Source organism: Temnothorax nylanderi, unplaced genomic scaffold (genome assembly GCF_030848795.1).
Source record: "Temnothorax nylanderi isolate EJ_2023f unplaced genomic scaffold, tnyl_v1.0 TNYL_tig0403_pilon, whole genome shotgun sequence".
NCBI classification, from domain to species: Eukaryota; Metazoa; Arthropoda; class Insecta; order Hymenoptera; family Formicidae; genus Temnothorax; species Temnothorax nylanderi.
The window spans coordinates 165,679-171,678 of record NW_027249465.1 but is presented as its reverse complement, the minus strand read 5'-3'; the positions used below and the strand labels follow the sequence as shown (position 1 = coordinate 171,678).

Here is a 6,000-nt window from a genome sequence, read left to right as displayed (position 1 = left end):
TTTCTTTCCTTATAAAACGTGGTTCTCTCTCGCACTTAACTTAGACACAATCACAGGCTCGATCCTTTATTCACCGTTAACCGTTAACGCTATAACGTACTATGATATTGTATTTGCAAGTTATTAACTTTATTGTTCAAATTGGAATGCCCAGGTAAGTTATATATTACATATTTGACTAGGCCTCCTGACTCCCTAACAGCATGATGATTAACCTAATTTCATTATATATATTTTTGTGCAGGTATTTTGTTATTATATAGATTCCAAATTCATCAGCCAAGAAAATGGAGGATGAACACAATGAACGTCCAATGAAGAGACACAGAAAATCTTATTTAGAACCCAATTATACACAGTTGCACGCAAGCAATGTTACTAATCAACGTTGGACAGCGGTGGCTTCGGGTGCTAGGAAGTCATTAATAAATTGTACGTGAATATAAAAGTAATATATTTCTACTAAAATTCCATTAAATGAAAAACTCAAAATGAAAATTTATTCAACACGAAAACTTATTCAAATAAGAATTTTTAATCTGTCCAATTTTAGATATAGGTTTAAGATAGTTGAGGTGTATATAATTTTAAATATAAGGTTAATAATTTTTTGGATATAATGCAGATCACAGCATCAATTTATGTTTATATATGGAGACAAATATTTAGTAGATATTACTGAAATTGTGGTAAAAATATGGACGATGGATACATCACGGCATAGTAACTATAGGAATTTCAATAATATTAATAGAAACTATAATAATATTTGCATAAATTTGTCACTAAAACATCTCGATTTCAACGAAACATTAAGTATATGTAAATTTATCTGTTTTTGTATTCTTTCTTAAACAATTAACAATTTCGTTAAGATTTCTTGAAGTGTCTAAAGATAATCCACAATTTTTTCTTACTGTTGCTCAAATTTTACTTATTGTCTCATATTTTTGCTTATTTTTCTGAAATTTCTTTGAAATATCGACATTTTTCAGAGTAAAATAGTGCGAAACTATCTCTGAAATTTTGCTTACTTTGTCTGAAATTATAGGTACTTAATTATTTTTTCATATTTTTGCTTATTTCTCTGAAATTTTTCTGCATAATAATTACAAAATTTTATTGAAATTTAACATATTATCTCTGAAATTATATTTATTATGTATATATTTTCTCATATTTCATTGAAATTTTACTTCTTTCTCTTATTTCTCAAAAATCATCGTTTTCAGAAAAAGTATGAGATATTTCATAAAAATTCAGCAAAAATTTCCGTCAGAAGGGGTTTTATTTCTGTGTATTTATATTTTATTATCATTTTAATATTCCTAAATTCGAAATTTTCTCTTCTTCAATAGATAATGTAAGAACTGAAGAAAGCGCGGAAAGTACGCAAGAAGAAGAAGTAGATACATCTACGCTACATGTACAAAATGTACATTATTGCTCCGAAGAAGATACGACAGAAGAGACAGGGAAATATAACAGTATTCTTGAAGGTAAAGAAATGAGTGTAACAGGAGATGAGTCTTCCATTGAAAATACTGCAGATTCGTTTACAAGTGAAGATGATTTAAGTCATACAGATGATAGCATATCTGCAACCGACAACGACCATTTTTTGACTGAAGACGATAAATACGATTATTTCGAAAATAACAGGAACATTATGTTTTTAGAAAGTGGCGTACAAGTGTAGGAAGTTTATTGCATGGTTGTAGGGCTATCTATGCGTTATCACTTTTCTAAGGAAGCAGAATATGCTATACTTAATTTGCTTAAATTGTTAGCTGGTCCAAGATTTAATAGTTTAAAAATAGATCGTAAGACGTTATCGCAGAACTTACCAATATTACCAAATAAAATAATTTCATACATTTTTTATTGCTTCAAATGTTATGAACCTCTGTTAGAACCTCTTCCAAAGAAAGAAGTAGTAAAACAAAATATTATTTGTCGTAATTGTGAGCAGGACAATTTGGTTAGTCTTAAATCCGAAAATCGCTTTCTAAAAATTGATATTAAGCATCAAATTCAAACATTACTGAACAAAAAAGATGTTCTGAAAGAATTAATAAACAAAACTAGTGCAATAAAATCAATGAAACGCGATAATTTCCCAATATGCGATATACATGATGGAAAGTTGTATACCAATAATATTAATCGCGCAAAATCTAATAGTGAAGGAACTTCTTTGATCTTAAGTTATAATCTAAGTACAGATGGAGCACCACTTTTCAAGAGCTCGAAGAGAAGTTTTTGGCCTTTGCAAATTTCGATTAATGAATTACCGCTAAAGTTAAGATATACAAATTTGATCTTAGCTGCCTTATGTATACTTAAATCAGAACCTACACCTAAGTTAATGAATTTATTTATGACATACTTTGTTCAACAAGCAAATGAATTAAGTAACAAAGGGCTCAGTGTCATTGATGCAGAAGGTAGAAAACTAAGAATCACATTGATTCCGATATGTGCTGCAGTAGATACGGTTGCGAGACCTATCATACAGAATCGCATACAATTTAATGGATATTGGGGATGTTCTTGGTGCTACGCACGTGGAGAACATATAAAAGGTTCAATGCGTTATCCATTAAATCTTCATAAAGACGAACTTCTGCGAACTAACGAAAGTCATTTTGAAAATGTTAAACAAAGCATTGAAAAAGGAATGGCAATCGAAGGTGTAAAAGGAACGATGGTTATAGCCGATTTGCCGTATTTTGATTGCATATGGGGTTTACCAATAGACTATGTGCACGGCATGATTTTAGGCGTAGCACGTCAAATATGGGAACTGTGGACTACTCCAGGTACGTCATACTACCTAAAACCATCGGAAAGAAAAGAAATAAATGAGCGGTTACTAAATATTAAGCCACCGCAATCAATATATCGTTCCCCCCGATCTTTAAATGACCGACGTCAATGGAAGGCTGCAGAATGGCGGTCTTGGCTTTTATTTTACAGTTTTCCTTGCTTAAAGGGTATTTTAAAACCTGAGCTACTCGAGTCTTTTTTACTTTTTGTCCGTAGTATACACATTCTTTTGCAACCAACAATTTCTGAAAATGATTTTAAAGTATGTGAAATTGATTTATTTAAGTTTGTTGAAGAGTGCCAAATTTATTATGGTAAGTCCCCTTAGGAAAATTTACTTAAAGTTCTTTAAAGTTACTTAAAGTATTTTAAAGTATTATAAAGACTAGCCGTAATAATAGTATACTAATAGTATACTGACAGCCGAACGTAAAGTTTTCTTTAAGTTATTAACCTCAATAAAAACTTTATAAGCAAGTCGCAAATATACTTTAAATTTACTTTTAACAAACGTAATACTTATAAATATACTTTAACTTTACTTTTTATAAAGGTAATACTTAAAGCTGATTTTAACTTATGCGTGTTGTTTCAACAGTATACTTAAAAAGACAAGTTCCCTTTTTCACCACACTTGCACCACACGAGACATTAAGAAATATTATACCATATATATCCAATTCAAAATTTTATTACTCTTTTTAAACTGAATTTGTTTCTTAAGATGATTTTTGAAAAATTATATATTTGCTGGTTATGACATATGTAGACTATATATAACACTTACATCAAATTAAGAAGTAGTCTATCACGTAAGGCAGTTGGCTCACGATCCAGAGGTCCCGAGTTCGAATCCCACCAAGGTAAGTGTGTTTTTCAAATACGAGAAAATATTTATAATTATAGACTGCATCTTAAGAAACAAATTTAGTTATAAAATAGTAATAAAATTTCGAAATAAATAATTTTTTTTTATTCCGGGTGAATATCGGAAATCAGTGTCCTCTAGTATTAAGAGGACTGCAATCTTAAGTCTAGTGTCTCATGGTTAGAGGATATTCCTCTAGATTTTAAAATATCTTCTTGAGACCGTATTTCAGAGGAAAATCCTCTAAAATCAAGCGGAAGCCACTAAATGACAGAATATTTTTTTTGGGGTGATTAATAGTAATTGCATGAGTTAACTTAAAGTAACCTTTAAAGTATATTATAGAAATACTTAAAGTTTGGTTCGAAATCACTTCTAGTTTATCAATAGTTTATCAATAGTAATTTCTTTGGTAAACTTTCTAGTTTATTTTAAGTTTTTTTAAGTAAATTTTCCTAAGGGATCTGCGATGACATTTAATATTCATAGCGCACTGCATTTATGCCATTCAGTATTGCAATCCGGGCCTCTTTGGGCGACTTCGACCTTTCCTTGCGAAAGTAACATATACATATTGAAGCAAGAAGTTAGTAGCCCTAAGAGTGTAGACGAGCAGATGGCTAACAGATATTTGAGACGTGCTGCGTATGAAAACTACATTAATAATTTGAAGATCTCTGAAAAATGCTCTGTATTTTGTAAATCAATTATTTCTAGAAATAAATATTTTATTAATAATAATGATGTAACGACGGAGAATGGTGCAACATTTTCAGGTGCTCCAAAATTAGTACAAAATGCGGATAAATATTATAGCTTGTTAAAGTGTCATAGTAACTATTATAAGAATTTCATGAATAATAAAGAGGTACATGTATATGAAAGGTGCATATTTAGCGGAATTGTGCTCCACACTGCAGCGTACAGTAAAACTATTAAAACCAACGATTCTGTAGTACAATTAGACGATGATACAATTATCGAAATATTAAGTTTTATTATTGTAAATAAATGTTGCTTTGTCGTTTGTAAAGTTCTGACAACCATGCCTGCGGTCTATAATCAATTAAGAATAAATCATATGTTACAAGTTACTAGCGAAGCACAAGATGAAAAAATAATTCCGATTCAGCTGATAAAACGTAAACTTGTGGTCGTCGAAATGGAATGTGACAAATTTCTTTGTACAATGCCGAACCAATTTGAAACATTATAACTATATATTAATATATCACTTTAATTATCAGTTAAAAAAACAAAATGTATCTGTTTATAATTCTTCATATTTGTACAATTATATAAAATATATTTCTAATAAATTAAGATTAATTACAGACTGGCGTTTAATTTATTATTAAAAATTCCGTGAAAGTTTATCTAACATATAGTTAAAATTATTTTTCATAATTTTCTATAAAAAAGTATCAAAATTAATTCAGCTCTTCTGGCGTAAAAACAGCACGCGTAGAAATTAGTATATTCAACTTAATTTTTCATAAAAATCCATAGCTTTCTGTGAAAAAATATAAAAAATTGTAGTTATTCATTATAGTTTTTCATATATCTGAATTATTAGATGTATGAAAATCGAAAAATTTCTATGAATATATTCACAAAATATGATTTTCATAGAAATTTTTTCCGTCTGCTGCTTCTAAACAATTCGGTTAATATCGTTGATATACGATAGATAACGATTAGCTGCCGTACAGAAGATGATAAGTTGTATGTCGGAAAATCCTGATAAGAAACGATAGATGTGTCGGTTCGGTTAAGTCGTATAAATATCGACGAGATGTCTATCGTTTTAACCTTATAAAAACATATGCAAAGTAGAAGGTTTTCAAACGATTCAATTTATATCATTAATATACGATAGAAAACGAACCGATTTGCTGCCGTACAGAAGATGATAAGTTGTATGTCGGAAAAACCTGATAAGAAACGATAGATGTATCGGTTCGGTTAAGTCGTATAAATATCGATAAGATATGTCTATCATTTTATTCTTATATATCCGTATTAATGCATACGGTAAAATTATTACCATAAATAACGATACATATTATATCGTGTATATACGATTGATTCAGACGGGCAATAATTGTACATATAGAAAACGATTCATAACTATAAAATTTGTATAGTTATTTTCTTATTCGGACCTAAAACGATAGAAACCGATTCGATTCGATTAATGTTTTATCTGTCTTCTAAATATGCAACGATAGAACCGATAAGATACGATTAAAAACGATACAGATATAGCCGTTTTTAATCGTTTTCTATCGGATATGGTTACC

General features: G+C 29.8%; 1 long non-coding RNA gene across 2 annotated transcripts; it reads left to right on the top strand.

Annotated features, from left to right (window-relative positions):
* Positions 1–63: 63 nt before the first annotated feature.
* Positions 64–5,031, top strand: LOC139782308 (uncharacterized). Of its 2 annotated transcripts, XR_011720848.1 has the most exons (3): positions 64–154; positions 245–432; positions 1,359–5,031. It is a non-coding gene; the product is annotated as an uncharacterized lncRNA (long non-coding RNA). The 2 variants fall into 2 exon arrangements; XR_011720847.1 differs by having other exon boundaries at positions 64–432.
* Positions 5,032–6,000: the final 969 nt, after the last annotated feature.